This window comes from Mesoplodon mirus, assembly GCF_964341445.2.
Source record: "Mesoplodon mirus genome assembly, chromosome: 2".
In the NCBI taxonomy this organism is placed as follows: domain Eukaryota; kingdom Metazoa; phylum Chordata; class Mammalia; order Artiodactyla; family Ziphiidae; genus Mesoplodon; species Mesoplodon mirus.
Window position 1 is genome coordinate 228,105,595 of NC_138977.1, and position 25,488 is coordinate 228,131,082.

Here is a 25,488-nt window from a genome sequence, read left to right on the forward strand (position 1 = left end):
AACCCCAAAGGAACCTCACCCATCTAGTGCAATGCCGTCATCCTACAAACAGAGAGGTCAGATGGACTGTACGGTGAGACCGCATCCCAAGTCTCCTGACCCCGTGTTCTTTACACACTAGGAGAGTCCCCTGATTGGGAGCCATCCTTGTGTTGCCTAACCAACAGGAAGTGCATGTAGCTGAGGATCAGGTGTGATGGGACGAGGGAATGAGGCATAGGGTATAGCTTTTGAGAAAATGTTTTGAATTTTTGAAAATTATCATCAAGAAGGAAAGAACTTCCCAGCAAGTGCAGGGGATGCAGATTTTAGTTCTGCTCATGGGGGAGTTCGAGATACCACACACTTGAGTCTTAGGCTTTGGCTGGGCAGGGGTGGTGGCCTTTCCTCTGTCCCCCTTGTGGCCCCAAGACCCCCACTTGGCTCCTCTCCCTGGAGCCCCTGTGAAGGCAGCTGCAGCATCTCTCAGCCTCCCCAGCAGGGAGTCCTGCTCAGCAGAGCCAGGTGCGTGCATCTCCCCTGGATGCTGCACTCTCCCCTCTCTTTCTCACCCATCTTTCCCAACGCCACCTAATCCACCTAACCAGTCACCAAGATGGTCTTTCTTTCCTGGGGTGGGAATCAGAGATGCTAACAGTAACTTAGGAATTCACATTAAAATACTAGTCAGATAAAAGGAAAAGTAGGATTTAGGTATTAATTGTAAAATTACGTCACAGTACACTTGTTAGGGTATCAGGAAGCATCTTGATTCAATGTTTGCGTTATTTTCTCTTTTCAGTTCTGTTGGGATCCCAGTTCTGATTGGGTCCTGGTAGTAACAGATTATAAGAGGACAGGTGTATTCTTGTCATTAATGTTTACTACCCACATGTACATGCCCTACATAGAGTAGATTACTATAAAGATCCTTCAGAGATATGATTTTGAGGATTAGAGAAGTTGAATAAACTTCCTAAAGTTTCACAGTGAGCTAACAGAAAAGACCAGAACAAACAGCAAAGGTGCTTCACTTCGCCTGCCATGCATCTGAACTTAAATGCTTATGGCTGTCTGGAGCAGTGTTGAGGAGGATTCTGAGGCTGTGTCCAGGCTCACTGGAGAAAAAGTGTATTAATCTGATCACCACGCTGTACCCAGGGCCTAGTTCTTTTCCAGGAGCAGCCGTTCAAACACGTCTCAGCCGAGGTGTGGCCTGGGGGCTGGGGGCCTTGGGAGGATCCACGATGTGGCCCACAGAAAGTCACCAGGGCTCTTCACAAAGCAAACACTGCTGAGGTCCTCTGAGTGAACTTTCATTGACGACGTTGATGTGTTGGGAAAGGCAAGTCCCAAGTGCCAATGTATGAATTTCGGCCGAATCCCAATAGAGGAGTCGTACATCCCGGGAAGGCAAAGATTCTGCTCCCATTAAGACAATGGAACCTAGGAGGCCCATAGCATGGTGGCTCAGAACACGTGGGCCTGGGATTGCCAACGGGTGTGTGACCTCCCTGAAAGTTCAAGGGATGATTCCACCCACCGGGGTCCTTAGTCAATCAGGTTGGATAGAATGCATATTGTTTCCTAGACCTGCTGTGGGAAGTACCACAACTGGTGGCTTGAAACAACAGACATGTATTGGAGTTCACAGTTCTGGAGGCCGGAAGTCTGACATCAGCATGTCCACAGGGCTATATGCTCCACATGGAGGCTCTAAGGAAGAATGTGTCCCATGCCTCTCTTCCAGCTTCTGGTGGTCCCAGGTGCTCCTTCATTTGCAGAAGGATCACTCCCATTCTCCATCAGCACATGGAGTTCTCCCCGTGGTCTGTCTTCTCGTGGCCTTCTGTTTGTTAGGACATGAGTCATATTGGATTAGGAGCCCACCCTAATGACCTTATTTTAACCTGTTGCCTCTGTAAAAAGACCCTATCTCCAAATAAGGTCACATTCAGAGTACTAGGGGCTAGGATATCAGCGTATCTCTTTTGTGGGACATAATTCAACCCATAATAATGTCCACATAACACCAAGCAGTGCCAGGCACGCGTGTGCTCACTGAACAGCCACTGAGACTGGACGAGTCTAGGTCTCGGTGATCAGGCAGCATCTGAGGGGCCATGGATGGCGACAGACCCACCACAAGCACTAGAGGCTAACCCCAGGACCCTTTGCTGTGCAAAGAGTCCAGATGTTGTCCTGCTGAGCTCTGCGTGATCTCTGCCCTCCGGGAGCGGCCGCAGGGAGAGTAGCAGGTGCTCTGGGCTCGCAGCCTCCCCAGAGCGGGACCCAGCAACAAGGTTACTGGGTGCACCAGACGCCGAGCCTCCAGACCCGCCCTCTCCTCCACACCTGCTCTGGTACAGGAAGACGGCGCTCGCCAAGTGCTACGGTGCTGACAGTTGGTAAACAGAGGGACAGAGCCCGAGGGGCGTTGGCGGGAAGGGCGCGGCCCATCTCGTGCGGGTGGGAAGGGATTGCAAAGGAGCGCAGGGCCCTGGCGCCGAGGCCGGAGACGGCCGGGCCGGGGGCCTGCAGGAGCCGGGCCAGGCAGCGCCACACGTTCACCGAGCCTGCGCAGAGCGGGGTCGACCCCGGCACCGCCGCACTGGGCATGCTCCGACCTGGGCGAGCGCGCGCCGGCGGGGAGGCGGTGCCCATCCTAGGCCCCGCCCCACCAGTCTAGGCCCCGCCCCCGCGCGTCTGGCCCCGCGGCCCTCACGTCCAGGTCCCGTCCCACTCTGGGCCCCGCCCCTGAACCTCGGTCCGGCCCCGCCTCTGCGCCTCCCGGCCGCGCTTCCGCCACGTCCCGGTGCGTGTGGGCCCCGGGAGCCGTACGTCAGGCCCCGCCCCCAAGCCTCGGCCCCGCCCCCGCGCCACGGACTTTCCCGGGTTTCACGCGCTTACTCAGCTCTGTGCGTCTCTGCTCTTGCAGCTCCTTTTGGTCGGCGGTTTGGGCAGCGCGGTGAGTGTCTGGGTTGCCTTCCTCCCGCCAAAGTTTGGGGCTCTCCCTGGGGAGAGCAGGCGTCTGGAGCCCTTGGGGCAGTCCAGCCCCCACTGGTCTTCCGAGCGCTCCCCACCCCACTTTGCCATCGTGGTGGGGCCCGCTCTGACCACGCCCCCAGCTGACCCTTGTGGGTCCCAGGTGTGACCAGGTATGCCCAGGTGTAGCCAGCCTTCTCCCAGCCTGGGGTTCCTTGGCCAAGTTGGATGACAGTGGCCTGGCCTGGGAGTTGTGGCCGCTTCCGCCGAACCTCTAAGTTGGTCAACACCTTCGACGCCCTCCTGCCCGCCCTCCTGCCCTGCCGACCAGCGCCAAGGGGGCCGCTCCTCTGCCTTCTGTTTCCAGGAAACTTCCAGAAGCCCGTAGTCCAGAAGCTTAGCAGACCCCTTGTGCAGAACCCCCCATGGCCTCATGCTTGAGACAGGGTGAGAGGAGGGCCGCGTTCTGGCGTCCTCACCTGATGTTGGTATACATGACGCCCTAATCGCCTTCGTAAACAGCAACACGTAAACAAGTGGAGTGTGAGAGCCATTTACCTGGGCGCCGTAATTCCCAAGTCGGTGATAACGCTGTAGAGCAGTTCTGAACGGTATTCCTCACTCCCTGGGCTCATCGTTTCCTGAATCTCAGAATGGTGTTTGCTCTCCGTGCCCCAACTCAGTAGCTGACCTTGTTCTGGAAGCACATTTTGTATACGTGAGCACAGCTTTTGCTTGGTTGAGTGGATGGTCATCAAGCAGGGGGGGACTGATTTGTCCGGAGAGGGGTCACTGCAGCTGTTAGCAGCAGAACACGAAGCTGTAGAACACGAAGAGCTAAGGATTCGAGTGGTCATTTAACCATGAGCCCTTAAAGTAGCTAAGCCAGGCCCTCCTCTCATCTCCCCATCCCGAGACATGATGAGGAGGGGGGTGGTGTTGCTTTCATGAGCCCCCGGTGGAGAAAACACTCAGGTGAAAAGGACACAAGGAAGCTTAGCCCGCCATGGGGGTAATCAGCTTTAAGAAAATGATGTCAGGGCCGCCCTTTCCAGTCCATCCCCCACCCCCAGCTGGTGGTTAATATCGAGTTAACTCGGACCTTGACCCATGAGGCAGTTCACGCCAGGTGCACCCTTGCTCAGGTCCAGAGCCTGCAAGTTGCAGAGGAGAGCTGGCCTTGCGCTGGTAGGCGTTTCATTTCTGCTTGGGTTCTTGTTTTGAGTTAGGATTTGAGTGGGAGAGTGGTGTCTGTTACCGTCTGGGGCTGGGTGAACCAGGCCTCAAGGGCAGAACTACACTAAGGTACTTTCTAGGTGAACATTCTTTTCATTAAAATAAATCTGTATTACACAAACTAGATTTCACTAATGTCATTAGACGCTGCTTTAAAAAGGCCTCACTGTTGGAGAGCAAGGTTTAAAGAAATAAAGCCCCAGGTTTGGACACAGTGGTTAAACATCTTACTCTTGTTCAGCTGCGGCAGTTCTTAAACCTTTCTCTTCCTCTCTGTTTTGGTCTTGCTTGGATTATCAGTCGAGCCTCACCTGGGCCTTATCTTCCACTCAGACCTGCTCTTCCACGGTTTCCCTTACAGATGTCTCACTCAGGGACCATCCAGCCTTCCTTCAGGGAAGGAGGCGGAAGGAGGGCCTGAGGAAGAACGTGACTTCCCTGGCGTTCCTGTGGACTTTCTCCTCCAGGCCTCTTCTCTTCCTTTCTCAGGACCCCCAAACAGTTTACTCCTCTTAGTATTTTTTAATAAAATAAACTTACTAAATTACCTTTATTCTTACTTTGTAGAGGACAGACATTTAGAAGCCAGTGATTCAAACCAAGACTGTTGTATTTCAACTCCCCTTTTTTGGGGATCAGTGCCCTTTTCAGTTTTGTAGTATATTCTCCTTGGTAGGAAAAGAAGGAAGCAAAACAGTGATTTCTGCATTCTCTTTTCCCACAGTCATCTGTTAACATTATTGCCAGGTTTGTTTTCACAGTTCACTCTGACCCCACCTACCTTCATGGCCCCAGGGTGAAGTTCCTCTTCTAGACCCACTTTCCTTGAGGTTTCTGACATCCTGTGTCGTCTCTGAGGCTCCTGCATTGGGCTCCTGGTCCCTGAAAGGCCCTGAGCTCCTTTGGCTCCTGTCACGGTCCTCCCTGACCCTCTGTTTCCTGGGTAGTTTCTGGTAGTTTCTGAAAGAGGTTGGGGGTCTTATCACAGAAAATTATTTAAAGGAAACCTGAAGATTTAAACATCAAAGACATATAAACTATAATATAATATTACCAGTGGGTGAGAGTGGCCTTTTGATAAATGAACCAATCCATTGCCCATTCTTGGTTTGAAAGTGTGTGTGGTTTATCTGGGAAGGGGAGGGAGGTTTGACTGTGCAGGATGGCTAGTCTCCCCTTGGCTGACATAAATTTTCCCATCCCGTTAGCTCTGGAGGCCTTTCTTGGGCATAGGTAGATGAAAGTTGGACATCCACTGTTAGAGGCAAAATACTGCGAGATGTGTGTTCTGTGGCATTTGGGTAACTGCTGCATTATCTGCTGGTTAGTGGGAAGAAATAGTCTAGTTTTCTTTTAAATTTTCTTTAAAAAATTAACAGTAATAAAGAGCTTATTGAGGAGGGCCGCAGGGCTTGGGGAAGCCATATAAAGAATATATGGTGGCTTCCCTGGTGTCACAGTGGTTAAGAATCTGCCTGCCAATGCAAGGGACACGGGTTCGATCCCTGGCCCGGGAAGATCCCACATGCCGCGGATCAGCTAAGCCCGTGCGCCACAGCTACTGAGCCTGCGCTCTAGAGCCCGCAAGCCACAACTACTGAGCCCATGTGCCACAGCTACTGAAACCTGCGTGCCTGGAGCCTGTGCTCCGCAACAAGAGAAGCCATGACAGTGAGAAAACCCGCGCACCGCAACAAAGACCCGACACAGCCAAAAATAAATAAATTAATTAATTAATTTTTTTAAAAAAAAGAGTATATGGGGTACAGTGAATGACCTACTCCTTTATATCACTGTTAAAATGAATTGCCTAAGAAGAGGAATAAATCATTTTTGTGACCTTTTGTAAACTTTGAAGGAATGGAAGTGGTTTTGGCAGATGTGGCTTCCGTGTAAATTGGTCACAGACAGTGTCTTGCCAAAGTGCTCGAAATCCCTGGCAGTTAAGCCAGTCTGTGGCTGCCATCCTCCTGATGTCTGGTCCAGCTAAACGACTAAATAAATAGGCTGCCCCAGGGGCCACTGACACGGCAGTGACATCCTTGGCCACGTGCTAAATGCTGACACTTGTTTCTGATACCACAGGTTGTTTTCAGTTAGACTGGGGGCTTAGCAGAGGAGTGGGGGTCTCTACGCCTCGTGTCCCCTTGTACCCTCCCCCTCCCCAACCTGGAGTAAACTCATTTGGCCTGTGATGCAGCTGTGATAAAAACCAGTTAAAAATTCTACAGAAACGTTTTCTTAGGGTTGTTAAACGTTGTCATGTGTGTATGTGTGTAACTGTGAAAGGAATTGTGAGAGACCTATAAATGCCTAGTACGTTCACTCTATTGCTTGGAAAATTTTCTTGTTAGAATAATTTCCTACCTGTAACACTTGTGAAGTCAGCAGAGTATCTAACCCGAGGCCTGTTGCCCATTCCCAGAAGTCTGCGGGTGAGACTGAATGTGCAGTCCACCAATGACAGGACTCGTAAAAGCCGGCACTTGTCAAATCTATTTGTTTTTATTATAGACATCGATCTGCCAGTTGCAATAATGCATTTATGGACATTTTTCTGCAAGCACAGCGCTGGTGGCAGTTTTTACTGACAAATTGAGTCGTATGGATAGTAGTTTAGAAAACTCTCCCCTTATTGACAGATTGGGCAATTCCAGCCCTGGATGTTCAGAGGTTTCTAGATGGATGGAGAGAGGGAATTGAATCTCAGGGCAAAATACGGGATGGGACATTTTAATGTTGAACTTTAATAAATAACTGGTAGTTATTTCTCATTTGTTTTTACCCCCCAAAAAAGAACTAAAAGCAGGGGCCGAGGGTGTTCCCTTCAGATCTGGCCCACTTGTCGGTGTTGTAAGAGCCACCACTGAAACGCGGGCCCCGTTGCTCTCCTTGAAGTGGGATACTCGTTTCTCAAAAGGTGGTCTGAACCCTGCTGGTGTCAGAACTACCGAGTGTGCTGGTTAAAAGGAAGATTATGGCGCCCCTTGCCAGACCTACTGGGTCAGAACCTGGGGACCTGTGTCTTTGCAAGCGCTGCAGGGGCCCCTAATGTTTGAGCATCTCCAGGGCAGGCTTAGGGTTGCCTGAGGAGAGCTCTCCAACCCACACAAGCTCCGAGTTCCCCTCCCACGTGGGTCCATCCTCAGCCGGTATTGTTGTTGTTCTGAGTTGCCTGTGCTTATGGATCTGTGTATGGTTTTGTAACTCCTCAGAGACACGTGAATCTCTTCGAGTTGCAAACCCGACATGTTATCCCTGCGTTATAGTTTTCGGTCTTGTGGTTATGACAGAACATGCAGATGTTACCAAAACTTTGGCGTTAGTTTTACAAACAAACGTTAAGCATGGACAGCCATATTATATTTCACGCCCGTCATTCCCTTTGAATGGCTGGTCTTGCTTTTTCTCTCTCTGGCTAGAAGCGTTTTCATGGTGTCAGGTAAGGGTTAACTTTCATATATGCAACCAAGTACATTTTGGGGAAGCTGAACTGAGTTTTTATTTATGAAGTGCCAGTTGTGGGAGGGATTCTGGTGATGCCATTTACTAGCTGAGTGGTTTGGGCAGCTGTTAAACCCCTAGCTGCCTCCTCAGCTGTGGGATGGCAGTGATCACACTTACTCTACCTGGATGAGCGTAAGCACAGAAGGTAATAGATGACTATTTTGTGAAGTGTGAAGCACTGCCTAGATAGAAATTTTAATTTGGAACCATAGTCTCATAGAAGGATGAGACTAACTGGAAAAAGGGTGAGGAACTGACCAGAACCCTTGTTTTCCCTCCAGTACAGTCAGGATCCTTGTTTCTCTTCAGTCCAATTAGCATGCTTGTTTTCCCCTCATCCAGTCAGCATCCTTGTCCCTATATCCCACCGCATCCAATCAGCATCCTAGTTTTACAGATTTACACTATCCACGCCCTCATTTGGGGTGGTATACGCAGGGTTAAGTTTCCAGCCTCTGGGAACAAGACTGACTCAGTTTGGACCTGGCTCCATAATTACTATCTGTGACCTTAAGTGAAGTCACTTAACCTTTACCGAGCCCTTCGTTTCTCCAAAAATCAGGAAAACGGCATTGCTATTGTGAGCTATTGGGAGAGAATCCCATTTGGGGAATCGACCCGGCCCCCCCCATGGTGAGCCCTGAATAATAACAATAATAGTTGACATTTGTTAACTCAGTCACAAAACTGTTTCTGGTGGAGGCAAGACTAGAGATGGAGTCTCAGTTGGGCTCCACCTCCCGTGACTGTGATTCCATGTGGTGCAGACCTTCATTTGGTCTGGAGCATCATGAAGCCTAGGGCTGATTTGCCAGGTCTCTCAAATTCCTTTTGTCCCTAAGGAGGTGCTTTGCCCAGCTGCCCGTTTCTAGTTTTTTTACAGTGGATGATATGGGAGCCACTGAAGTGGCTGGTCTCAAGGAGCTTCCCGCTCAGGTGGCAGAGTTCTGTGTCCAGGTGTGCCGTGCTGATGGCCAGCTTGTGCTCGGTGGGCCTAGAGCGGGCACATAGGCTTAGCACTTGTGCGTCCCCGGTCCCGAGTCACTTGTCTCTGGGAGGCTTGACCTTAATCGTCGGTTAAATTGAAAGAACTTCCTGGAGGACCCGACACCGAATCCGACACTATGGCAGTGGCCAGGAACCAGCAGCGACACCGGCATATGACAGTTTTTCTGTGTGAGAGAGAGTCACAGTGGTGAGGGGTAATGTGGTCCATTAGGTGAGCTTTGTCAGAATTAGAAGATCTGCAATAATTTTTGTGTGTATGTGTAAATGGGCCTTATTTTGGGGTCTCTTTACCCTCATATCACTCAGGTTCAGCCTGGTAGAGTTACATTCCAGGAGATTCTGGTCAGTGCAGTAATGATACCGCTGATACTAACATTTATTGAAGGCCTTGCTGGAGGCTTTACCCAGTCTGTCCTAGGGAATTCTCGAGGTCACCTGCTGAGGGGGATACTCAGGGTCTTTGTTTGCATGTGAGGAGGCTGCCTGGGAGTGACCGACCTGCACAAACCACTGGGGTAGGAGTTTTCAGCCCGGGTTTATTTGTCACTAGCGCCGGCTTTCCCCACGCACCGTGCGTGCCACCTTTGGTGGGGAAGCAGGGACACTGTCAGAAGTCCTTTTGGGGACGAGAAGTGGCGTAAAGAAATGCATTACCTGTATGTTCGGTTATGCTTTCTGGACACCAGTGTGGGCGAGCATGGTCCTCTGCATTGCGGGAAAAGCAGCACACCCAAGCCTGTCCCTGGCTGCAGGGGCCCCGCCCCCTCCTGGTGTGCAGCCTGCCCCAGGGGAGGGCTGAGTGCAGGGGGTGCAGTGCCAGGGAGGCTGTCCCGGGTGTGGTGGCCCTTTGTGCAGGCGGCCAGGGACGCCCCGTGCCTCGCCGGGGGCGGCAGGTTGGTGGTGCGGGTACTGGACGAGGGGCGTCCACGTGCTGGGCTCTGTTTTAGGGCCCGAGCCACAGCCCTCGCCGGGTCCCTGCCACCTGCTCCTGTCGCGGTGGGAGGGCTGGGCGGAGCACCTGTGCGGAGGTGGTAAGGCTTCTCCAAGGGGCCTGAGCAGCGGGAGTGTGGACGCCAGGATGCGGCTGGGGACCTGTCGGCGGCTCCGGTGGGGCGTTGGGATGTGTGAGGGTCCAGACAGGAAGCCTGCAGACCCCGAGTGCTGCGCTGGGGCGCTCGGCGGGTGCACGCCGCCTGCGCGGCCGCCTCGGCTGACCTGCGCGGGGCTGGGCGAGGGGAAGGAAGGAGGGGGGGGGTGGCAGCGGGCAGCCCGGCGTGAGCAGTCGTGCCTGGGGAGGTGCTGTCACGTGGGGCTGCGGGCCGCCCGGGGGCGCTCCGGTGTGGAGCATGGGGTGAGGGCACGAGCGGGCAGCTCCGGGAGAGGCCCGAGTTAGGGACCCCCTCCGTGAATGAGAAAGGAGCCAGTGTCTGGTCTGCGGGCTTTTTTTCCCCATAAAAGCAGTCCTCCGGGGGGGGCTTGGGGGGAGACCCTGGCTTGAGCGGGAGGCATCCCTTTCTGCCGGGCCTGGCATTTGGGTTCCGAAGCAGGAAGCCTGGCGTGCTGTGCCGCTTCATTCAGGCAGAAGTGGTCGCGAGAGGCGCGAGGCTCAGGAACAGGCCTCCGCACCCCCAGCCCGCGCCCCGCGGGGTTACCTGCGCTTTCCTGCAGGTAGTCTCAGGAGTTTTACGGTAAAACTGTCAAGTTTGGGGTGTACAGGCACATCGCAACCCACGTTACCAATAAAGCGTGTGCTGCTTCTCCTCCGATGCACACCTCGAAACGCTGGACTGGCCGAGCGATGGGGAGCCCACCTTGAGGGACAAGAGGCGGCAGCTGGGGAGGGAGGCCCTGGTGGTCCCCGATGGTCCCCAGTGGTCCCGGTGGGCGAGTGCGAGGGGGGCAGGGGACAGGCACTGCCCTGTGACGTGCCCACTGCCGGACTCGCCCCGAAGTGTCCACGTGCTGTGCTTGTTGCCTGGCTTTTCACCATGACAGCAGGGATGGTGCTGGGGGCACAGGGAACTGGAGGAGAACGTGTGGTCCCGAGCGGGCGTCCCAGGAGTGGGCGGCGACCCTTCCCTGTGAGGCTTTTCACACTCCAGTGGAAGTTCCTAGAATAAAGGGCGAGGCACAGAAATGATGTATTTCCCAAAGTTGGTGAATTTAGCCAGCTATCCCACGAAAAGCCCATGTGTGCTATTCTTTATTGTGCAGAAGAATCTGTTTCTGTCACCATTGTGTTATCATCAGATTAAGCTGTCGAGTCAGATGGATGGCCAGTCGAGGCGGCCGCTTGCTGATCGCCGGTCCCGTACCGACGTGGGACCATCAGTCTGTAGGCCGCCGTGGGCGCAGGTGCTGGTGGGAGGAGGCCAGCCCGCGGGGCGGGGCGGGTCACCAGAGGGAGGCCGCGCCAGGCAGGTGGCTTTCGAAATTTGTTGCAGGAACCATTACTTAGAACCAAAATGCCGGTTCTAACATTAAGTAAATATTCCTAAAATTCAACAGTCTCCACCCTCTTGGCCACGATCAACCACCGTTGTGGTCGCCTTCTGCCCCCAGGAGGACAGGCTCCCAGAGAGCAGTGCGTTCTGTCTGTCCTGGGTGACCAGCAGTTTACTGGGATGCAGGACTTTCAGGGCTGACGCTGGGGGGGTCCAGGCAAGCCGGGTGGTTGGTTCCCCCCAGACATGCTCAGTCCTGGGTCGGGGATGACATCCTCGCTGTCGCCCCACCACTAGCTGGGATGCACTTGGGCCCCGAGTCACAATCAGTAGTTTTCTTTTTCTTCTTTTCCCTATGAAAGTATGGGCTTTAAAGACTTTCTCTTAGATTTTTTTTTAATTTGTTTATTTTTGCCGTGAGTGTAATGAGAACATTTCCCAGAGCCTCTGTTATTTCCCTCTGGACTGAGTTCCCCGTTGCTGTCCTCGTAGCATTCTCTGACTGTTTGTCAGGCCAGAAAAGCCTCCAGAGGTTATGGTTCTGATTTCCTCAGTGATGTTCTCTTCTGTATGTTGAGGTTTCTTGCTCGGAAACCTTCTTTGGGCCTGAGGTGCTTTTACTCTTTGCGGCTATCATGATGATCCAGGCAAAATGGATTCTGGGAAAGGTGAGTTAGATATTCTTTTGTATTGTACAGAAATAAGTGTTTCCAGTGGTTTCAGACTTGGAAGCAGCTATTTGATGTGCTTCACTCATGCCCTGGCATTCACGTGGCAGCTCCCAACCACTTACTGGAAATTCGTGTCTTGGCTGCGCGGGCGCCTGCTCTGTTGTGATGGTCGGGTGCTCACTACTACCCTGCGCTCGGTCAGCAGGACTCAGATCGGCGAGGCACTGCCTCCAGGCCGCCCGGAGCTTACCTTGTCTGGAGCGTCACCTGTTGGAGGCCGCGTACCTTCTCTGCATGGGGCCAGGCCAGCTCTGTCCAGCTCTCGGATTCGAGGCTGCCTCTTGGGGTGCAGAACAAAGTCCAGGTGGGCTCTGGGTTTAGACGGTGAGAACTTTCCCATCTCATATCCCTCCACAGCTGCTGGAGGAGCTGCCTGGCCCCAGCCTCAGCGACCTCGGTTGCTTTTGCCTCGTGCGCCCCACGTAGTCTCCCTGCTCTGTCCCTGAGGAGTGCCTACCCCACCCTCAAGGGCGCTGTAAGCTCGGCACTCAGGCAGACACAAGCGAGAGTGTGCCCCTTCCGCCGCCTCCTGTTGCAGGCAGGGGCCTAGAGGCGCTCCAAGGTGATCCCTCTTTCCTACCCAGGTCCCGAATGAGATGAGCCTGTGAGGCTCATGTTGACGCCACTTTCAGCCCCACGGCCCTCCACATTTGTTCCGGCACCTTCTCTAGATACCTGTGCATCAGCGCTTCGCTCTCAGAGGCCCCAGAGCACCCGCTCCTCTCACCTAGGGATCCTTCTCTGATTCAGCCCAAACATAGACACTCTCTGCTCCCAAGCTCTCTCTGAATCCTTCCCCTGTTGCAGCCCTCCTGGGGAGCCTCTCCAGCCCCCATAGTGTCTCCTCACACTTACACTTGGGTTTCTGTTTTACTTGTATTGTTTTTGTCTCTTCATGCTGGCTTTCTGAATTGGAAACTCTCCAAGGCCTGGTGTGGGGCTCACACCTGATGGAAGGCCCAGCAAAGGCTGCAGAACGCAGGTTGCTGTGGACTGAACGTGCCCCCTGAAATTCATATGTTGAAGCCTAACCCCCAATGTGACTGTATTTGGAGATGGGGCCTTTAGAAGGTAATTAAGCATAAATGAGCTTTTAAGGTGGGGCCCTAATCCACCTTAGGGTTGGTGGCCTTAGAAGAAAAGGAGGGAGAGATCTTTATAGTTTGTGAAGGCACAGGAAGCAGGTGGCTGCCTGCAAGCTGGGAAGAGAGGCCTCCCCAGAAACCCAATCAGCTGGAACCTTGGTCTTGGACTAGCCAGCCTCCAGAGCTGTGAGAAAATTAATTTCTGTCCTTTAAGCCATTTGGTGTGTGATATTCTGTTATAGCAACCCAAGCTGACTGATAGAAGGTGAGGTGCAGACTAAAGTTATTTCAGAAGCACAAAGCTCATGAGGGGTTTATGTATGAAGTTGGAATTTGGAGATAAAGATAACTTTGTAATCAGACAGTGCTCAAAAACAGCACTGTTCTCAGGCTTAGCTCTTAGCACCCCAAAAGGTGTATAGGAGTAAACGAAAACAGAATGAACAGAAACCTGAGGCTTCTTACCAGGGTCCTCAGAGGTTGCAGAACGGAGGTTTGGCAGGTGGGCCAAGAGACACCCAGAGGGCCAGGGCACCATAGACAGGCCTGGTGTTGTCCTGGCACGGGTGGACATGTGCTGGAAAGCTGTTGAGGCCCCAGGCCCTGAGGGAAATGGGGAGGTGGGGAGGAGATGTGGGCCTGACTAAATACTGGCGGACGGGGCTTCTTAAGCATGAGGAGGGGTTACGGAGCCAGCCTGTAGCCTCCACTTGTCGCCTGGGAGTTTCTGTTGGTTGGTTGATTTTTTTTTTTTTTTCTTCTTGATATTGGTCAGTTCATTCTCCTTTCTGGATCAAGGAGCAGCATGGGGTCACTTGTTGGACACGAGCATGAACTCTTAAGTACTGTGCAGTTTGCTACTTTTCATGCTAAGGTGTCTCTGAGGATTTTTGGATGTCTCTCTTGAGTTGGGGACTTAGCAAGACACTTCTCACTGGAAGCTTTGCTGGCCCACACTTGCACCAAATTGGCCTACATTACATCTGGGGCCACTGATGGGGAGATATAATAAAGACAGGAGATTTAAATTTACTTCTGCCTAAGTCACCAGTTCTCCACGTGCCGCGCTTTGTATTGTACCTCTGCAGAATGTATCAAATACGTGGGTATTTTGGGGATTGTTGCAAAGGAAACTCAAGTTGTAAACTTTTACCTAATGGATCTTGCCATTTCTGAGCTCTGACCCTCTGTGCCCTTCCCGTGTGGCCAACACCGTGCCCCTCGAATCCTCTTTGGGGGACCCAGCAGTGGCAGGGAGGGGTGCTGTGGTCCAGGCAGGAGAGGCTGGAGTCCTGGGTGAGGCTGTGTGCTGTGCTTTGTATCGTGCTGTTAACATTTGAAATGTGGATTTGTATTCTCAGTTATGTTTTATTTATTGGTTTATCAGCATAGCTATGTTTGTTTAATTCCATACTGAGAGTCTAAGAATATGATTAACCTTGAGGCCCATCTTATAATGTAAGTATTAGTGATTGATGCTGTTTATCCTTGAAATCAATAAGAGGGGCGTAATGGTGCAGTGTGCAGTTGGGCTCTATTTCTTATATTTTCATAAATGTGATTCTGTGACAACAGAAGTATTGGTTTGTTACCAGAACAGATTTGATGAATCTCAAGCATAAGATTAGTTTTATATAATTATTGTGGTGTGTTGTGTTCCTTACAGGACCTATGTGAACGTGGCAAGTGCCACTAAGGTCTCCCACCACCAGTGGTCAGGGTGGGGATGTGCAGTAATTGATCTTCCTGGGAGTGCTGTACTGTGAAAACAATTCAGGCTGTTTGAAGCATATATTACAAGTGTGCACTGGGCCTTTGGGATGTTATACTGAAAAACCCAATTGTACAGTTACCATGGGAACCCAATTAGAATAGATTGCATGATTTTTTTTTGGGGGGGGTGTCTTTCATCTTGACCAAAAATCCAGCGTGTTTTAAATGTTTTCATATTCCTACACTGACTTGCTACACCAAAGGATTATTTCTTCCCCCCCTCCCCTTGTTTCCAGCTTTAAGCCGAAACAGTGATAAGTTCTCTAGGGTAGTTTATGAAGAAGTCTCCTAGAGAGATTTAATCAGATTTGTGTGGAAAATTTTGTGCAGGTCATGGTAGAAGTGGTAGCGAGCATTTATTGTAAAAAGATGGGAAAGTGGGTGTTTTCCTGTGACAGCACGTGGGGCCCTCATGTCCCTCTGGTTGTGCTCTGGATGCCAGATGGGGATACAGGTGTGCACCTCTGTCCTTCCCCAGCTTTGCAGGTGCGGGATTGGGTCCTGAAAGGCCGTGGGTTTCCGGGGTGGAGATGGCAGGTGGGGTGTAGGGCAGGGCGAGGTCTCAGGACTCTTCCCTCCACGCCTGTGTTCCTTTCACTGTTTGGGCTCAGAGACTTTTTGCGCTCTTAAAACTTATTAGAGATTCTAGAGTCATATTCCAAAACAACATTGAAAGTTAACATTGAAAATTTTAAAAATATTTATTCATTTAAGCAACAGAAAACATTTTAATACAAATAACACGTTTTAAATGAGAAGTAACTATATTTTACATAAAAAACAGTTAGTGAGATGAGTGGTATTGGTTTACCTTTTTTTAAACGTTTTAAATGACTGGATGAGTAGAAGGCAGCTAGATTCTCGTATCTGCTTTTGAGTTCAATCTATTGCAATAGGTTGTTTTTTGGCTTCACACCAATAAGTAACTGGAAAAGGGAGAGACATTTAATAGCCTCTTCAACTGATTGTGGATATTCTTCTTTGACACCACATCAGAACTTGACAGGTGGTAGTTTCTCGAAGGTTCATGCAGTGTGGAGTGTGAGCCCTGAGTGTGAACTTTCTATTCTCCATTACACGAAAATCCACTGTGTAGCTGGTACTTTGATTTTTGTAACAGCATTCATTGGTCCTTTGGAAAATTTTGGTTTGCTGAATTATACAGATCTTCCAAATGTTGACATGTTTCATAATACAGTATTAAAAATCTGTAATGTCACCACCTTTCTCCTTAGAAGTCTTAGAACTGGAGGTAGTCAAGCCATGCTGGTGGATACAAGTTTCCCAAAGTTCTGATCATCGGCTTGAAAGCTCTCGTTTTATCATTAACAACAAATACCGTCAGTTGTGTTACAGTGACAGCCTCATTTTGCTTATTTGTTTATTTTTTAATGTGGTACGGATTTACTCTCGCTCAGACGAAGTCCAGCGAGAGGCAGCCCGCAGCCGCGCCACTCGGTGACTCAGGGATCCAGACTGTGCTGGACACGGCCATCACTGTTTGAGCTTGTCCAGAGGCAGCTCATCTCCTCTGTACCGGGTCCCCATCCCTAACAGCCAAGTCCGGTCAGTGGGTGGCTCTGGACAGGACGTCTGGAAACCGGAAGGTACCTCCCCTCGCCCTCGGGGCTGCCCTGACGCTGGGCCAGCACCGCCTTCCGCACCAGGCCTGGGAGGCCGGCACCCGGGGCCCAGGATTCTTCTGGGGGCCTCCGGATGTGTTTCAACTTCTCTTAAAATCAGAAGAAAACATGAACACAACCGTCCCTTGGTTCCCGGGGTTGGGGGAAGTGGCTCCAGGTGCCCCGGTGGTGCCCAGACCCCCTGTTTATTTTTGAGAAACTATCTGAATAACCGTAGGTGATTAGTCATTCACACGCATAAAGCTTTTGTCTCATGAAACGGTTGCCAGTTCCTCTGAAATCTGTGATAATCATAAGGGTGCTCCCCCCACCCCCAGACAGCCATCCTTCTTGCTTTGCAGCAGAAGTGCCCTGTTGTACTTCCCGTTTGGGCACAGAAGGGCCGAGATTGAATAAAGGTCACAAGTTTGATTTTGATAGTTTCATCAGGACATTCTTAAATTGTTTTGCTTTTTTTACGGTGAGTTTATGGTGGGGAAGGATAGGACAATTTCCTGTACAGTTTGGTGCTGCTGTCTTGGTTTTCCGCAGTTTTACTCACCGTTGCTTTTGTATCATCATCTTTCACCAGTTAAGTGTGATGTTTGCTGTATTTTTTTTTTTTTTTTGCGGTACGCGGGCCTCTCACTGTTGTGGCCTCTCCCGTTGTGGAGCACAGGCTCCGGACGCTCAGACTCAGCGGCCATGGTTCACGGGCCCAGCCGCCCCGCGGCATGTGGGATCTTCCCGGACCGGGGCACGAACCCGTGTCCCCCGCATCAGCAGGCGGACTCTCAACCACTGTGCCACCAGGGAAACCCTGCTGTATGTTTTTGTAGGTGCCTCATATCAGATTGAGGAAGTTCTTCTCTCTCATGTTATTGCTGTGGTGAGTTATACACACTGGTTTCCGTATGTTAAACGAAGTTTGCATTCCTGGGTAACCCCCACCTGGGCTTGATGTAGTCTTATTTTCATGTATTGCTGGATTCAGTTTAATATTTTTGAGGATTTGTGTGTCTGGGCATAAGGGATATTGATCTGTAGGTTTCTTTTCTCCACATGTCTTTCTGGTTTGGTGTTAGGGCGACCCTACTCATAAAACAAGGCCTTTTATTTTCTGGAATAGTTTATGTAATATTAGTATTGTTTCCTCTTTAAATGTTTAACAGCATTTACCAGTGAAGCCATTTTGGTGTGGAGTTTTCTATATGGGATGAATATTAACTACGAATTCAATTTCTTTAGTAGATAGAGGGTTATTAAAGTCATTTATTTCTCCTTGAATGATTTTTGGTAATTCGTGTGTTCCAAGGAATTGGCCATTTCATCTAAGTTGTTGAATTTATTGGCCTAAAGTTATTTTAATTTTCTTTTATTGTCCTTTTAATGTTTGTGGGACTTTAAATCATGCCTTTGTATTTATTGCTGATATTGGTAATCGTCTTTTCTCTCTTTTTTTCCCCTGATTGGTCTGACTAGAGGTTTATCAATTTATTTTTCAAAGATGCAACTTTTGTTACCATTGATTTTTCTCTCTTTTTTTCCCCTTTTACTGACTTCTGCTCTTATCTTTATTTTCCCTTCCTTCTGCTTACTTTGGGTTTAGTTTGCTTTTTTTGTAGTTTAAGGTGGAAGCTTGAGTCCTTTTGTCTTTCTCATATTAATATCCAGTGCTAAAAATTCTCTCTAAGCACTGCTTTGGCTGCATCCCACAGATTGCTGTGTTAGGGTTTTGTTTTCATTCAGTGAGTGTGATGTGTTTTCCAATTTCCCTTGTGATTTCTTCATTAATGCATGGGTTATTTAGAAGTATGTCATTTCATTGCTAAATATTTGGGGACTTTCCTGATACCACTCTGTTATTGATCTCCAGTTTACTTACCCTGTGGTCAGAGGACATACTTCTTATGACTTCAGTCCTCCTAAATTTATTGAGAGTTGTTTTATGGCCCAGAATGTGATCTATCTTGGTGAATGATTGTGTGCACTTGGAAAGAGTGTATATTCTGTGGCTTTTGTGTGGAGTGCTCTTGTAAATGGTAATTGGGTCGGGTTTGTTGCTAGTGATGTTCAAGTGCTGTATCTTCTTATTGCTTTTCTGCTTCCCTGTTCTATAAATTACAAGAAAGGAGTGTTGAAATCCCCAGCAATAACTGGAGATTTGTCTGTTTCCCCTTACATTCTCTCTTCTTGCCCCTTACATTCTCTGTTCTTGCTTCATCTGTTTCAAACTCTTTTATTAGGTGCATGCATATTTAGAATTTTTATGTCCTCTTGGTGATTAACCCCTTTATTCTTTTTGTGAAATTTATTTTATTTATTTTTGGCTGTATTGGGTCTTCATTTTTGTGCCTGTACCTTCTCTAGGTGCTACTCTTCGTTGTGGGGCGTGGGCTTCGTGGGCTTCTCATTGCAGTGGCTTCTCTTGTTGCAGAGCACAGGCTCTAGGTGCGTGGGCTTCAGTAGTTATGGCACGTGGGCTGTAGAGCGCAGGCTCAGTAGTTGTGGTGCACGGGCTTAGTTGCTCCGTGGCATGTGGGACCTTCCCGGACCAGGGCTTGAACCCGTGTCCCCTGAATTAGCTGGCGGATTCTTAATCACTGTGCCACCAGGGAAGCCCCAACCCCTTTATTCTTAATGGCCTTTGGTCTTAGTAAGTTCCTTCTTTTGAAATTAGGTGTTTGATATTATGATAGCCACTCCAGCTTTCTTTTCATTACTGTTTCTATGGTAAATGTTTTCCCATTCTTTTACATTTTATCTGTTTTGTCTTTACATTTAACACGTTTCTTGTAGACAGCATACTAATTGTATGTGATAATGTCTTTTTTTTTTTTTTTTGGCGGTACGCGGGCCTCTCACTGTTGTCGCCTCTCCCGTTGCGGAGCACAGGCCCCGGACGCGCAGGTCCAGCGGCCATGGCTCACGGGCCCAGCCACTCTGCGGCATGTGGGATCTTCGCGGACCGGGCCACGAACCCCTGTCCCCTGCATCAGCAGGCGGACTCTCAACCACTGCGCCACCAGGGAAGCCCTGTGATAATGTCTTTTTAACACTGAAGTATTCAGACCATTTACATGTTATGTAATTACGAGTGTGGTTGGTTTCAAGTGCACCATCATCATATTTGTTTTCTCTTTGTCCCGCTTGTTCTTTCACTCTTCTCCCCCCATTTTCCTGCCTTTATTCAGACTATTTGAATATATTTTTTAAATGATTTCAATTTACCATTTATCTACATTCTTGGCTGTCTCTCTCCTCTCTCTCTCTTTTAAGTTGTTGCTCTGGGGTGTGTAATAGTCATATTTAGCTCATCATAGTCTGAATTCACATCATATAACTCATTGTCATATACAGTGTAAGAACTTTATATCAGTACACTTCAATTTCTCTCATTCCATTTTTTTGTTATTTCATTTAGTATGTTTTTTCTACATACGTTATAAACTCCAAAATATACTTTCATTATTTTTGTTTTAGGCAGTCAGTTATCTTTGAAAGAGATTAAAAATAGGAAAAAAACCCCAGCCTTTATATTTATTTGCCTGTTTACCATTTCTTATGCTCTTTATTCCTTTGTGTAAATCTGAATTTCCATCTGGTATCATTTTTTATGCCTAAGGAACTTGCACCAATGTTTCTCAGTTGCAGGTTGGCTAGTATATTAATTGTCTCTCTCTTTTTTTTGGGGGGGGGGTAAAAGGCTTTATTTCACTTTCATTCTTGAAAGATATTGCTACTTATAGAATTCTAGCTTGTTGTTTTCCCCGCTTTTCATGCTTTAAACGTGTTGATCCATTGTGTCCTGCCTTGCATGATTTCTGATGGTCAGTTTTGCTGTCCTTAATTTTGTTCCTCTGTATGTAATCTTTCCTGCCCCACCCCCTTTTGACCGCTTCTCAGGTTTTTTTCTTTATCACTTGTTTTCAGCAATTTGTTTATGATTTACCTTGGTTTAGTTTTCTTTATGTTTCTTCTGCTTTGATTTCATTGAGTTTCTTGCAACAGTGCGTATAGGCTTTTCATCAGATGTGAAGAAATAGTTCATATTTCTTTAAATAATTTTCTGGCTTTTTCTGGAATTCCAATTGCATGTGTGTTAGACTGTTTAATATTGTCCCACATTTTACTGATGCTCTGTTCATTTTCTTCAGTCTTCTTTCCTTTCTCCTGGATAGTTTAAAAAATGTTGTATCTTCATTGTCACTCATTTTTCCCCCTTCTGCTGTATCTAATTTGTTAATCACATCATGGGATTTTTCATTTTAGATTCTGTATTTTACATCTATGTTCCATTTGGTCTCTTTTATATCTGCTATTTCTTTCATTATTGTTTATGTTTTCTTTTTTTTTTTTTGAACATATGGGACATATTTATAATAGCTATTTTAACCAGACAGGCTGGCTTCAGAGCGCAGGATATTTAGTGCATGGATTTGGTGACAGCTATTTTGGCTGACAAAAGGCTTTTCTGTTTGTTTTCTCATTCTTAGCTGTATTTAGGTCGTTGTGGTGGCCAGAGGACCATGTGCTAGGAAAGAAAGTTAAATATGGCAGGGAACCTAGGCTAAGGATAGCTTATGAAGGTCCAAATGAATTCTGAAGTAGAGTCTGCAGGCAGCCATGGTGAAAAGGGAAGTGGGTATTACCAGACACTCATTGTGTTATTAGTAAGTGAATATCATCTTTCAGGGGAGAGCGACCTTTTCCTGTGGAGGAATTTGTCCAAGAGTTTTAGGTAAGGATGGTAAGCAACTTAGTATTGGCTATTTTTTAAACAAACGCAGGCATGATTTTTGCATGACTTTGCTTTATTGTGAATCCTCAATAGAAGTCGAGGGTATCACGTGACTTAGGGAGCTAAGAGTGCTGGTCCAGGTGGGCAGTGTTCCAGGCCCTCCTTGACTCAGGTGGAGGCTGTAAGGGAGAGGCATGAATGTAGGGGGAGCTTCTCAGATGGAGTTTGTGTCACCCAGGAGTTCAGTGGACGCAGGGGCGGCTGCAGGGTGGCTGTCACAGCTGTCCCTCCTGGTCCTGCTCTTCTGTTGCTGCAAGAGGTGCGTGGGGAGAGTGGAGGCCAGGACTCTGGGTGTGAGCTGCTGGGCTGTTCCTCGTCTGATCTGGAGCAAAGTACTTTGGGTGTCTGTGCCCACCTTCCCCTGTGGAGACCCTCCTGCCACTGGCCGCCCGTGGTTCTTGCTCCTCCCAATGGCCCTGCCTTCTGGACTCTGGTGACACCTCATCCTCCCAGTATCCCCAAGGCCTAAAGGTGGGAGCAGCTAAGTCTTGAGTGGGCTCACCCTCTCGTGCTGGCTTCATGGTTCTTCTGTTCCCTGTGTGCCAGCCCGTTTCCTGTGCTTAAAGGGCCTGCAGTGTTTTCTGCTTAAGTTAGATCCAGGTCAAGGCTGGCAGTGACACACAGGTGAGTGACACATAGGTGTTTGGTGACGTTGGTAGAAACAAGATGAGTTTCTGTTAAGAAATTTAAAGCACTCTGTTGGTAGTTTTACTCCGAAGGAAGACGATTCCAGCTCCATGTAGAGAGAACAGAATTGGGAAGTCAGAAAATCAAGGGCATCTTGAATTCAGCTGATTTTTCTCTCGTGGTTGTTGCAGCTTTAAACGTGTGGCCTCACTGGAAGGTACTCTGCTGAGGGCTGTCATTCTGGCAGTTCATGCTGCCTAGGAAGAGACCAGACAGAAGAAGAGTGTATTTCCCCCTGCCAGAATTCACAGCCGCTGCAGTTGTATCTCTGGCCAGCCTGGACCTTCATCACTGAAATTCAATAGTGTTGACAGCATTAACCCCCTGCATTGCCGTCCGCCTGGCCATTTAGAGAGCTCGGCGGCTCTGCATTTGAAAAATGAACCAACGCGGGCTGTCCTTTGTCCCAGGTTTCTGGGTGGCTCATGTGAACCGCTCAACACAATGGTTTAATCTGTGCTTTTCCCACAGCCATGTGCACACCTGGGAAAATAGGAATACGTGCGTTCATCTCTTTGCTGTACACCTGAAGCTAACGCAACATTGTTAATCAACTGTACACCAATATAAAAAAAAATAACTGTGTTCACATAAGTGTGCGAGAACATGGGGGTTGCTTAGGGGGTGTGCATGTGCTCTCACGGGTGTCACGTGAGCATAGGGGACTTGTGGCTCTGACTGCTGTGATGTTGCCAGATGCGTCCCAGACTGGGCAGGGTGACTTCTGTGTGAGTGCCCACAGTGCCCCTGTGACGCCACATGTCTGGAGTTGCTGTGGAACCAAAGGGGGAAGTGTGTTCACTCACAGGTTTGGGGTTACATATAAATTTCAATCTATACATACAGACATACATAGTATGCTGGTATCCAGCGGGAGTCTCCAACATCAGACTAATCTGTTTTTCAGTCTCAGTTGATTGATTTAAGTTTTGAAAGTTTCTCTTAGCATAATGTTCAGCCTCTAGAAAAAGTATTCATTGCTATTTTCCAATCACCAGGTAAACATTTCCAGGTTTTGTCAATTTTCCATTTTATGGAATTTTGACTTCCGTGTTCTTTGCTATATTAATTTGATCTTCCCTGTTCTTCTGATGCAGATGTTTTTTTCTTTGTTCCTTTTTCCTTTCCCTCCCTCTTTGTTCTTTCCTTTTTTTTTTCTTTTTAAAATTTTCTGTTGTTTGATACATACTAAAGAGTAATGAGATATATATGTAAGCTATGAAGTAAAAATAATGATCAGGACACCTGTCAACCGCTAATTTCAGTGAAATTTATCTGTGTGCTTCCTCTCCTGTCCTGACCCCGGCTTCCCTAGCCTCCCCATCCCAGAGTTATCACTATTCTGAATTTTGTGTTTATCATTCTCTTGCTTTTTAAATGTGTATAGTTTTACCATCTGTCTACTCCTCAACAAAATCTCATTTTGTGTGACTTGTTTTGACCTTCATTAAAAAGGATATTCTGTTGTCTGAGCATTCTGAGACTTGCTTTCTTCCACTCAGAATTATGTTTCTGAATTTTGTCTGAGTTGCTTGCTGCGTGTAGCTGTGGTTCATCGTCTGTACATTATAGCGCTTCATTGTATGACGACACCGCTGTTTGTTACACTTTTCTGTTCCTCTGTCACTGGGCACTGGAATTGTCCCGGGTTTTGGCTGTCACCCCCTGCCGCTGTGATGGCTCTGTATGCTGTTCCTGTGCACATTTGTCACAGGTTCTCCTTGGTGTACACTCAAAGGTACAGTTACTGCACTGTCAACCTTCAACGTTTTGAGATAATACATGTTTTGTAAAAATGGTTGGAACAGTTGATGCACATTCTTTCCAAAACTTGGAATTTACTTAATAGTTGCTAACCTACTGGATGGGAAAGAGCATCTCATTGTGATCTTAATTTACATTTATCTTATTACCAGTGAGGCCAAGCATCTTGTCATGTTGCATTCATGATTCCTCTTTTGCAGAATGCCTCTTCATACCCATTTTGCCTATATTTCTATTGGGTTGTCCTCTTCTTATTGATTATAGGAATATTTTATATATTCTGGATCCTAATCCTTTGTCAGTTCCATGGCTGCAGTTTTATCCTCCTAGTACATAGCCTAACTTTTCATTTTCTTTATGGTGCCTTCTGATTTACAAGGGTTCTTAGTTTTCATATAGTTGAACGTAATTGAATTTATGATTCTTTTCACATAGAGTTCTATTTCTGTATCAATACCACACTGTATTAATTACCATAGCTTTAGGCTAACTCTTAGCATTAAGGGGTAAGTCCTCACAGCTTGCTTGTCCATACAAATTTCAGAATCACCTTGTCAAATTCTTCAAAAAAGCCTTAGGTGTTTTGGTCGGAGGCACTTGGATCTATAGGTAATGTGAGGAGAATAACATCTTTATAAGACAAGTCTTCCTCTTCAGGAATATGCCCTCTATGTATACATTTATTTAGGTGGTCCTTAGTGTCTCTCAGTTGTTAATAGTCTTTTTTCATGAAGGGCTTATCCATCTTTTGTAATGCTTTCCCCAGGTCCTTATTGTTTCCTTGTTTCTGTTGCTATTATAAATAGTATCTTTTTTTAGGATTAGATTTTCTTTGTAATTGGTATTTGGAAATACTGTTGACTTTTGTGTGCTCATCTTATATCTAGTTTCCTTGCTGGATTCTCTTTCAAATTTTAATATACTCTATATTCTTTGATTTTCTACGTGGACAGTCATGTCACCTATGAATGAGAATTTTATTTCTTTCTTTTTACTTTGTTAATCATTTATTTCTCTTTTTGTCACGTGCTGAATAGGATCTCCAGTCCTATGTTAAGTAAGGATATGGTGATAATTGATATATGTATCTTATATATTGTAAAGAGAAAGCTGCTAATTTTTCACCACCAGAAGTGATGCTTGCTATAGGCTTTTAGTAGAAAGGAAGTTTCCTTTTCTTTGAGAAATTTTTTAAAGTCATCAATGGGCGTTGCATTATGTAAATATAAGGAGTTAGCTCACGTGATTATGGAGGGGGAGAAGTCTTAGGACCTGCTGTCTGCAGGCTGGAGACCCAGGAGGGCGGATGGTGTTAAGTCTCGGTGTGAAGGGAGGAGAGGACCCAGGTCTCAGCTGGAGGAAGGGCAGAAAGGGCAGAGTCTCCTTCCTCCACCTTTTTTTTTTTCCTGGTCAGGCCCTCAATGGATTGGGTGAGGCCCACCTCACCGAGGAGGGACAGTGTCAGTCCACTGATTCAAATGCTAAAATCTCAACCCAGAAACACCCTCACAGACACGTCCAGAAACAGTGTTTAACCAATTGTCTGGACACCCTGTGACCCAGTCAAGTCGGCACGTGAAATTAAATATCACATGTGTATTGACCACACTTTGTTTATCCATCCGTCTGTCCATGGACACGGGTTGTCCGCTTCTTGGCTATTGGGAATAGCGCTGCTATGAATACGGATACGCAAATATCTCTTCATGTCCCTGCTTTTGGTTCTTTCGCATAGCTACCCACAAGTGGGATTGCTGGATCACATGGCAATTCTGATTTCTTGAGGAACCTCCTTCCTATTTTCCGTAGCTGCTGCACCATTTTCCATTCCCACGAACAGTGCACAAGGGTTCCAGTTTCTTTCAC

The 25,488-nt window shown here is 48.0% G+C and overlaps 1 protein-coding gene across 1 annotated transcript in view; it reads left to right on the plus strand.

The window, feature by feature from the left end:
- The first annotated feature begins 2,866 nt into the window (after positions 1-2,866).
- MGMT (O-6-methylguanine-DNA methyltransferase) overlaps positions 2,867-25,488 on the plus strand; it is a 287,387-nt gene continuing 264,765 nt past the window's right edge. The window contains exon 1 of the mRNA XM_082611389.1: positions 2,867-2,947. The gene's annotated coding sequence lies outside the window, so the exon portion shown is untranslated. The remainder of the gene's footprint in view (positions 2,948-25,488) is intronic.